General features: G+C 37.7%; 1 protein-coding gene and 1 pseudogene across 1 annotated transcript in view; both read left to right on the forward strand.

Moving 5' to 3' along the window:
• Nucleotides 1-11535, forward strand: part of LOC142368943 (uncharacterized) — a 145276-nt gene that overhangs the window by 81217 nt on the left and 52524 nt on the right. The window lies entirely within an intron of this gene.
• LOC142369450 (uncharacterized) overlaps nucleotides 10976-11535 on the forward strand; it is a 16089-nt pseudogene continuing 15529 nt past the window's right edge.

Consider the following 11535-nt stretch of genomic DNA (forward strand, 5'->3'; position numbering starts at 1 on the left):
ATAGTCAAAGAGGTCTGATGATGTTTAAATCCAGGCTAAAAACAGTTCTATTTAGCTGCGCATATGACACCTGAAAGTATTTTATCTGCACTCTTCACTTTTTAATTACTTAATGATTATTTTAATGGGTTTTAAATTTATTTCTTTTTTAATTTCTTTCTTTTATTTATTTATTTATTTATTTTTCCTTTTTAATGGTTTTATTGCCTTCTTGTGATTTTTTGTAGCTGTAAAGCACTTTGAATTGCCCTGTGTATGAATTGTGCTCTATAAATAAAATTGCCTTGCCTTGCCTATTGCTGCTCAGCACACAAAGCTGAAAATGAAGCTTCTCTTCAGAGTGAACCAAGGCCAAAATGATTCAACAAAACAAACTAGATCTTAAAGCTTTGGGGCTAGTGGTGCTCACGGTGTGGTACACACTATTCTGTAGGAAATATTTCATTTCTTCCTAAAAGCTCTCCATAGCTGCTGCCGATCACCGAAAGACCGAGAAAAAAAACTCTCCTAGTTACGGTTACTATGGCTACTACAGCCAATCACAATGTTTTTTTTTTTTTTTTTTCTTTTTTTTTTTATTCAAATGTCACATAGACAAAACAATGACATACTCAGAAGTAAACAATTATAATTTTTAACTTTACATATTTACACCTCCACATATAGAAAAAAACAACTTGAAGGATCTTAAATGCCCAAGATAAAAAATAAATAAATAAAATAAAAAGGGGGATAATAAAAAATAAATGAATAAAATAAATAACTTCTAAACAGTTACAAGAGGTCAGGACAGGTTAAGATCTTCTATGAGTGTGTATAATTTATTTGCATGGGGATTATTTATATGTTTCAAACATTTTTGTAATGAGGATATATTATTTTTTAATGCAAGCCATGAAGGTGGGGATTTGCCATATCGACACTTGTGAATATAGAATTTTGTGATGATGATGAGGTTATTTATCAAGAACTCTGTTTTCTTATCTTTGAGGATTACGCCTACTTGGATATCTTGAAAAGACCAAAAATCTGTGCTCATGGAACTGGATGATAATAAGTCATGTAGAGATTTCCACAAATTTTGGACAGTCTCACATTCATAAAATAGGTGCTCTGTTGTTTCCAAATTTATTTTGCAGTTATAACAGTTTTCTACAACAAATTTAAATCTTCTTTTTAAAAATTCATTTGAGGGATAGATGTTGTTTATACTTTTGAAATGAACTTCTTTACATTTTGGGGGAACTGGGAATTTTAAGTATTTTGTCCGAATATTTGATTTTTCACATTTATTATAATTTCTAAGAATGAATGAGCTTCTTGCTATACCTGGGTATAAGGTGTTTACTGAATACTGTCTTAAAAATTTGTTATTACATTTATCACTTACTAGGTCCAAATCATCTAATTTTATTTTATGTAAATTTGGAGTTGGAATGATCAAGATATTGTTCTTTACTGATTGGATAAGGGCTTGTGGGATATTATGTATAACTTTCCTATAAGTCGCATTGGAACAACACAAGCTATATTTAGCATTAAAATAATTCAATTCAAGTATGTTTCCATTATCATCCATTATGTGTCTAACAGACCAAATTTGTTTAGTCATCCAGTCTTCCATAAACACAGGCTTCCTTCCACTCAATATTACCCGATTATTCCACAATGGTACATTATGAGGGCTGAAATTATGCTTGAACATCAGTTTCCAATTTAACAAATACTGTTGATGAAATTTGGATAATTTTATGGGCAGTTTTGAAATTTCAAAATCACAGACTAAGAGAAAATCAATGCCTCCAACTTTCTTAAAAACAAGAGAAGGTAGCGAGAACCATATCTCATCATCATTTCTTAAGAAACAACGAAGCCATTTGATCTTCAGTATACCATTCATAATTTCAAAATCAATTGCTTTTAAGCCACCATCCTCATAATCCTTTATCAAATCTCCATTTTTGACGTAGTGATGCTTATTTTTCCATATGAAATGACAGTTTATTCTATTGATTTCTTTTATAATTCTAGGTGGGATGGCGAGGGAGTATGCTGGATAAATTCATCTGGATAATGATTCAACCTTGGTTAACATGGTTCTGCCGAATAGCGTTAAGTCTCTTTGTAGCCAATTATTTAAAGTTATTTTGCACTTGTCAGTAGTATTTTGCATATTCTTTTTTTTCACTAACTTCTTCACATTTAGTTATCCAAATCCCTAGATATCTGGTCTCCCTTTTGACAGGCATATCATACAACGAAGAATCAGAACAGTTATGGATACTCATGAGTTCACATTTGTCCAGATTCAGGTGCAAACCTGAGGCCTTAGAAAATTTTTTTATTGTTTCTAAGGCCAATGGGATTTGATCCTTATTTCTTAAAAATATAGTTGTATCATCAGCAAGCTGACTTATAATCAATTTGTGGTTGTTTATGTCTAACCCTTCAATATTTAGAATTTAAAACAGTAATAGCTAGTAGTTCAGTGGCTACAATAAATAAAAGAGGTGAAATGCTGCAACCCTGCCTGATGCCTCTTTCTGCCCCGAATCTGGAACATGTACCTTCTGAGAGAGAAACACAGCTGTTAACATCAGTGTGTAACATTGTAATCATATCAAGAAATACTTTACCAAACCCAAAATGTTTAAGTGTGTTAATAATGAAAGCATGTTCAATTGAGTCAAATGCTTTGCGGAAGTCCAGGAACATCATAAAACCATCATCCTTAATTAGATGATTGTAATCAATAAGATCCAGAACCAGACGGATATTATTATGGATCGACCTTCCTTTGAGGAATCCTGATTGTGTTGGGCTAATTATTTTAAAGATACCGGTTTTTAATCTTGTGGCCAAAACTTTTGTAAATATCTTGTAGTCCGTATTTAATAGTGTTATAGGTCTAAGGTTGTTTACATTTTTTTTTATCTTTTCCAGGTTTTGGAATCAATTTTATTACCCCTTGTTTCATTGTTTCCATGAGCTCTTTTTGATTAATGCATTCAACTAAAGCTTGAGACAGTAAGAATTTGATATCTTCCCAAAAGTGTTTATAGAAGTTTGTTGTTATTCCATTGACCCTGGTGATTGATCAGAAGCCATGTTTTTAATAGCAAGATCAAATTCATTGATAGTCAAATTTTCGTCACAAATATCTTTAAAGTTATCATCAATTACCGGAATTAAATTCTTGATTTTGTCAAAAAAGGATGTGACATTTTGCTCTGAGTACGAGGATTTGTAAAGGTTACTATAAAACTTAAAAACTTCATTTGAAATGCGTTTAGGATCTGTGCATTCTTCTCCATTGATCAATAAACTACAGATTGAATTATGTTCTTGTCTGCGTTTTTCAAGGTTGCAAAAATAGGCTGTGTTTTTTTCCCCTTCTTCTATCCATCTGGCTCTGGACCTCACATAGGCACCCTTGGCTTTATTCAAGTACATCACATCCAATTGGCATTGCAGGTTATTAATTCTTTCTTTTTCTTCCTCAGTCCAATCTAACTTGCTATAAAGATTCATAAGTTCTTTAACCACATTTATTTCTTCTTCTCTCTTTTGTTTGTTTAGTTTTTTTACTAAATGAGATTGAAAATTTTCTAATACTAAATTTGAGAAATTCCCATTTAGATATTGATGTGCTAATGTTGTCATCATTTTTAATATCCAAAATTAGTTTTTTAATAGAGTTACAGTATTCCAAATTCCTTAGCAATTGGGAATTAAATTTCCAATAATCTTTAAATTTATTACTTGGATCTTTGTTTTTTAGTCTCAGATTAATAGTACAATGGTCACTCAAAGGACAATTAGAGATCATCGTCTCTGTAACATGCTGTGAAATTGAATAAGATATCAACCAATAATCGATGCGTTATCTAATTTGACCATTGGGTTTGTACCAAGTAAATTGTTTGATATCTTTATTCAAGGTTCTCCAGATATCTATCAAATTGTTGCTGTTAGTAAAGTTTTCTATGATAGGGTTTTTACACTCTCTTAAAAGTCTTGAAGGCCATCTATCCATCCATTCATCAGGGGTTAGATTAAAATCACCTCCAACCACTATATGATCAGTAGGAAAATTTGTATTAAGTTCTCTTATGACTGTTGATATCTCATGTAACAAACATTCATTATTTTGATCACTATTGTACCCATAGATATTAACTAGAATAATGAGGATGTTATCAATATTCAAAACACAAGCAACCCAATGTCCATCCTTATCCACCTTGTTCCACAGGATCTTACCAGGGCATCTGTTGAAACAAATGGCAACTCCAGCTGAACGGTTTGTGCCATGACTGAAAAGGATTTTGTCACCCCATTGTTGTGACCAAAACTTGACATCAGATTCATTAGAATGAGTTTCCTGGAGAAAGATGCAGTTTGCTTGTTGCCCCTTGCAGAACAAAAAAACAGCTTTACGCTTAATTGAGTCTTTAAGTCCCCTTGTATTGAAAGAAAAAAAAGAAATGTCAGTTTTCAACTGGAACACAGAACACATTAACAAAGTTTAAGAAAAGTTTAGGGAGGTGGAGTAAAAAAACCTTGAGATTAAAGTCCCATTTTCAGGAATGATCCACATTGTACTCAATTCACCTTCATATATCAGCCCACATCGGGAGTCTCAACCGTAATGCGCTTGCCTTCTATGAAACCAAATGGGCCCCTGAAGCCCGCAGCTTTGCCTTCCTTCCTTGCCTGGTCGATTCTGGGCCACATTGCTTGTCTGTACTTCCAGTCCTCTTGGGTCAGGTCTTCAGCAAAGCGGATTCCTTCATCTTTACACACAGGAGAAGCTCTTGTACGCCTCCAGATGTCATCTCTCACTGTACGTCTCACAAACAGGATGATAATTGGTCGAAACCTGTTCTCCGTCGCACGCCCCACTCTATGAACAATGTCAACTGCTTCGTCCATTTTCGTCTTCAGGTCTGGTGCAATTTTTCCCAGAAGCTCAACCACCTCTGCTCTGATGTTTTCATTCACTTTCTCTTTTTTTCCTTTGATTCGAAGGCACCATCTTCTTTTGTATCTTTCTTGATTCAGCACACGACCTTTCATGTCTTCATTATCTTTTGTGAGTGATTCGACCTGTTTTCCCAGGTGTTGTATTTTTGTTTTGCACTCTGTTAACTCCTCTGAATTGAACTGCACCGACTTAGCAATAGCAGCCAGCATGGTGCTATGTTGTTGCATTTGTTTGCTAACTTCCTCCATGCGGTCGTCAACACGTTTTCCAAGAGTGGCAATAGCATTAATTATGGATTCGGTAGAAGATTTAAGTTCGTTTCCCTGAGACGTACCTTTCGCTTTCTTCTCCATTTGTGCTTTTTCTGGAGTGTCGGGGGTTGTCGAGTTTCTGTCACGTTTGTTGTTGCTAGCGCCAGCGCTAGCCGTTTCCATCGGAGCTGAGTAGTCATGTTCATTACTGACTGCGAGTTGGAGGATTTTCGCTGCCGAAGGTTTCTCACTGTTGTTTTTTTCCATGTTCGGGCTGATTTTTTTCGTTTTAACTGGAAATAAAGTGGATTGTATAAGTTCAAAGACTGTTACATCAGGACTTTAGTTGGAGCTAAGACGGATGCGACTGTTCAGATCGCCATCTTGCCGGAACCCCCCTGTAATTTCGGATGTATTTTGTGAAGCTCGTACCGAGGCGCGTGCCGATGACTATGTGGTGACGTCAGAGGCCTTTCGAACCGGTCGTACCATGTGACCGGTTTAGGAGGGTTTTTTTTTTCAATAAAATGTATTGTTCTATGTAAATGCACAAAAAGCATGGCATACAAAACATTGTACAGATATCTGTAGTGTTGAGCTGACTGTAGAAATATCAACATAATCAACATGTTATTCTGTGTGTGATTAAGTTGAAAAATGAAGAAATAATACATTATACATATAAGATAAAACACAATAGACAGAAACTATTTATCAGAAAAAATATATACATATATATAGATTTTAATATATCTATATCACATGGTCTTCGGCCGGAAAGGGGTGGAATGCCCTCTCCGGGTCGGGAATGAGATCCTTCCCCAAGTGGAGGAGTTCAAGTATCTCGGGGTCTTGTTCACGAGTGAGGGACGAATGGAGCAGGAGATTGACAGACGGATCGGTGCGGTGTCTGCAGTGATGCGGGCTCTGCACCGGCCCGTCGTGGTGAAGAAGGAGCTGAGCCAGAAGGCGAAGCTCTCGATTTACCGGTCAATCTATGTTCCTACCCTCACCTATGGTCACGAGCTGTGGATAGTGACCGAAAGAACGAGATCGCGAATACAAGCGGCCGAAATGAGTTTCCCCCGCAGGGTGTCTGGGCTCTCCCTTAGAGATAGGGTGAGACGCTCGGTCATCCGAGAGGGGCTCGGAGTAGAACCGCTGCTCCTCCGCATCGAGAGGAGTCAGATGAGGTGGCTCGGGGATCTGGTTAGAATGCCTCCTGGACGCCTCCCCGGTGAGGTGTTCCGGGCCCGTCCCACTGGGAGGAGACCCCGGGGAAGACCCAGGACACGTTGGAGAGACTATGTCTCTCGGCTGGCCTGGGAACGCCTCGGGGTCCCCCCAGAAGAGCTGGAGGAAGTGGCCGGGGACAGGGACGCCTGGGTCTCTTTGCTCAAGCTGCTGCCCCCGCGACCCGATCCACGGACCAGCGGAAGATGATGGATGGATGGATGGATGGATGGATATATCTACATATATCTCGGAGAGCGGACACATATATGTGTATATCCGCCAGGTGGATTCCCCCTGAGTGTCCACACCGCAGGGAGCTGAACACGGCGGGATGGCTCCGGCTGATTTCACCAGAGAAGAGGCAGGCGGACAGGGAGGCACAGACACAAGTTCCGACCGCAGGTCTCTCTGCTTCCTCTGTCCCCGCAACATTTGAAACTTTTCAGGTGAGAAAGTAGTCGTTTAGATCCCCAACGTGTTGAAAACCTGACAAAATACCGGCTGTTTACAATTTTGTTCCGACAAATTCGGCGCTGCTAAAGCTAGCAGCATTGAGCAACGCACTTCCGGTTATTTTGACAAAATAAAATACCCGTTGCCTTTTATCATAGGGAAAACAGGAAGTGAACCTACCCTCGTTGTAGCTAGCTTGAAACTGCCGTTTTGACAGGAAATGACGGTATGCCGGGTTGCCGCCGTCCTGCAGTGCTTCTGTCTTCTGACAAAGTCGCTAAATTGGCAACACGGCAGCCAGGAAAAACCATGGCACTTGTGACGTCGCACGGAAGCCCCGCCCCCAGTCTGCAATTCCAGGTAGGTTTCCTAGCGGCAAATTCAAAATCGCTAATTTCATGCGTTTATGAAATGTTTTGGTGTAGAGTCCAATGATCATTATTGTTCCTCTGTGTATGTATTATCATTATGTATTGGGTGTAGTGTCAGCTTTCTGTAGGCCTTTAAGGTTTTCTATGAGTGTGCATAATGTATCTACATGGGGATTATTTATATGTTTCAGACATTTTTGTAACAAGGATATATCATTTTTTTAATGTAAGCCATGAAGGTGGGGATTTGGCATATCGACACTTGTGAATATAATATTTAGTGATGATGATGAGGTTATTTATCAAGAACTTTTTTTTATCTTTGAGGAGTACGCCTACTTGGATGTTTTGAAAAAAACAGAAATCCGTGTTCATGGAACTTTGTTTTGCAATTGCAACAGTTTTCTACAACAAATGGAAATCTTCTTTTTAAAAAATCATTTTAGGGATAGATGTTGTTTACAATTTTTGAAATGAACTTCTTTACATTTTGGGGGAATTTGAAGTATTTTGTCCGAATATTTGATTTTTCACATTTGTTATAATCCCTAAGAATGAATGAGCTTCTTGCTATACCTGGATATAAGGTGTTTACTGAATACTGTCTTAAAAATTTATTGTTACATTTTTCACTTACTAGGTCCAAATCATCTAAGTTTATTTGATGTAAACTTGGAGTTGGAATGTTCAAGATATTGTTCTTTACGGATTGGATAAGGGCTTGTGGGATATTCTGTATGACTTTCCTATAAGTCTCACTGGAACAACTCATGCTATATTTAGCATTAAAATAATTCAATTCAACTATGTTTCCATTATCATCCATTATGTGTCTAACAGACCAAATTTGTTTAGTCATCCAGTCTTCCATAAACATAGACTTCCTTCCATTCAATATTACCCGATTATTCCACAATGGTACATTATGAGGGCTGAAATTATGCTTGAACATCAGTTTCCAATTTAACAAATACTGTTGATGAAATTTGGATAGTTTTATGGGCAATTTTGAAATTTCAAAATCACAGACTAATAGAAAATCAATACCTCCAACTTTGTTAAAAACAAGAGAAGGTAGCGAGAACCATATCTCATCATCATTTCTTAAGAAACAACGAAGCCATTTGATCTTCAGTATACCATTCATAATTTCAAAATCAATTGCTTTTAAACCACCATCCTCATAATCCTTTATCAAATCTCCATTTTTGATGTAGTGATGCTTATTTTTCCATATGAAATGAAAGTTTATTCTATTGATTTCTTTTATAATTCTAGGTGGGATGGCGAGGGAGTATGCTGGATAAATTAATCTGGATAATGATTCAACCTTGGTTAACATGGTTCTGCCGAATAGCGTTAAGTCTCTTTGTAGCCAATTATTTAAAGTTTTTTGAATAATTGGCTATTTTGCATATTCTTTTTTTCACTAACTTCTTCACATTTAGTTATCCAAATCCCTAGATATCTGGTCTCCCTTTTGACAGGCATATCATACAACGAAGAATCAGAACAGTTATGGATACTCATGAGTTCACATTTGTGCAGATTCAGGTGCAAACCTGAGTCCTGAGAAAAAATCTTTATTGTTTCTAAGGCTAATGGAATTTGATCCTTATTTCTTAGAAGAATAGTTGTATCATCAGCAAGCTGACTTATAATCAATTTGTGGTTGTTAATGTCTAAACCTTCAATATTTGAATTTAAAACAGTAATAGCTAGTAGTTCAGTGGCTACAATAAATAAAAGAGATGAAATGCTGCAACCCTGCCTGATACCTCTTTCTGCCCCGAATCTGGAACATGTACCTTCTGAGAGACTGAACCGGTGGAGGTTCCAGATCGGCTCGGCTTCCAGATCGGCTCGGGGGCCGTCGTCTGCTGAACACGTCACACAATATGGCTGAGCGCTGGAACGGGAGTACATTGTGATTGGCTGTACGTCGGACAGTTGTGTTTGGCTCGTTTTTTCTTTCATCTTATAACCTTATGTGTGCCTTGCACATGTACAACCCGATTTACCTTTGTGTATACATGCCACATGTTTCTGTACATTTTGTTAAAAATCTTTAATAAAAAAAAAAAGTTGTAATTGGCTCAGACAAACTTCTCTGCGTTCGACTTTCATGACAAACAGACAGAAAGATAAATAGATGCCATTTATTTAAGCTAATTTTTCAGTTTGTGTATTTGTCTTATTTACCTAGCATATATATATATATATATATATATATATATATATATATATATATATATATATGTAGGTAGTGTATGTATATACACACATATCCAACAGAACAATTTTTACTAGTTTTATGTACATTTATGTGCAGGAGTCCACACGCATATAGTCAAAGAGGTTATTGCTGCTCAGCACACAAAGCTGAAAATGAAGCTTCTCTTCAGAGTGAACCAAGGCCAAAATGATTCAACAAAACAAACTAGATCTTAAAGCTTTGGGGCTAGTGGTGCTCACGGTGTGGTACACACTATTTTGTAGGAAATATTTCATTTCTTCCTAAAAGCTCTCCATAGCTGCTGCCGATCACCGAAAGACCGAGAAAAAAACTCTCCTAGTTACGGTTACTATGGCTACTACAGCCAATCACAATGTACTCCCATTCAAGCCCACAGCCATATGCTGTGACGTAATCAGCAGGCGACGGAAGCCGAGCCGATTCGACCAAACAATGCGTTCTGCGCTTCTTAACATCTGGTAGCATAGCAACAGAAAGCTGCATGCAGGTGAGTCCAGAAAAGAATGAATTTAGCGGTCAGACGTTAGCAGAAATGTCTTCAGAGTGCTCTGTGTCATTGGTTTGATTCCTGCTGCTGGACACGGGCAGTCAGAACATGCAGCAGAGAGTAAAAAGTTCAGATAACCTGGCTGCTATTCACTGTTAGCCCGGCCTGCTAATGCTAACGCTCGATAGAAGTGTGCAGCCAAAACATGTGATTTGATGTGTTTAACGTACACAATATGCCATATTTCATGATTAGATGTTAAAATGGGACTTAATTCTGCTCAATATAAATCCTTTAATGACATGAAGAGTTTAAGTTGTGTGAAGAGGAGTCATAGCATTATTAGAAAGACTTGTGGGTGATCCAGGAAAGTATCACAGGAGCAGTAGAAATCCAGTTCTCCTCAGTATCAGTGTGTGATTTCTCAGATTTACACTCAGAAGCCCATTAAAAGACAGTCTGACTGTCCTCTTCAGAAGTGTCTCATGAAAGCTTCATTATTCACTTTCCTTTACATATCCAATATTTTCTGTTATCCACGAACCAACAAGGACTGAGCACATGATAAAAAGGTTCTGGAAATGAGAACAGGTTTAGAAACGGAGAGAATCTGAACCTCAGTCTTTGGGATGATATTGGGTTTAGGGTTGCCAACCGTCCCTTGAAAAACGGAATCGTCCCGTATTTAGAAACAACAGCACCTGTCCCGTATTGAGCTGAAAGGGACGCACTTTGTCCCATATTACTGTGAGAGTGTAAAAATAGTCAGTATCATGCCAATGGAAATGAATAACGGGGCTTTAAATGAAAATGTACGGTAAACTTGTTCCCAGACCCTGTCCTGCTCTGTGACCAATGAGCTGACAGCATATTCACACCCGAGAATACGCTGTCAGCTCATTGGTCGAGGAGAGAATGTTGCTCGCGGAGAAGATGGCGGAAGACAACAAGGCAGCAGCATGGGCGACAGTAAGCAGACACTGCTTTAAGCAGTGGTGAACAAAGTACTCAACTCCAGTACTTGAGTTAAAGTATTGATACTCATGGTCAAATCTTACTCAACTACAAGTTCAAAATTTTACTCAAATTAAAATACTGAAGAACTTACTTTTAAAAATACTTAAGTATTCAAAAGTACAAAGTACGTTTTCTAATATCAGTACATTGCTGTATTGTTTTCTGAATGATTTTACAGAACCATGTAACTCTCTGAAACCACTTAATGTAGACTTTTTGCACCACTCTGCTACAAAATAACAAACTACAGGGCAGCTCTGAGCTAACAGAGCAATAGTAGCGTTCATTCATTCATTGGTCTTAAAGTTTCAGTGAAATAAAGACAGATAATGCCTTATTTAGAGGGTGTATTGTCCCTGCCCTGTTATATGGAAATAAGCCGATCTCCAGTGATCTAAATATCTTCCGAAGGACGCCGACTTTCACCAAACTGTCATCGGTGAGTAGATGAAGGTATTTTATGCCAGAAATAAGGT

Source organism: Odontesthes bonariensis, chromosome 19 (genome assembly GCF_027942865.1).
Source record: "Odontesthes bonariensis isolate fOdoBon6 chromosome 19, fOdoBon6.hap1, whole genome shotgun sequence".
In the NCBI taxonomy this organism is placed as follows: Eukaryota; Metazoa; Chordata; class Actinopteri; order Atheriniformes; family Atherinopsidae; genus Odontesthes; species Odontesthes bonariensis.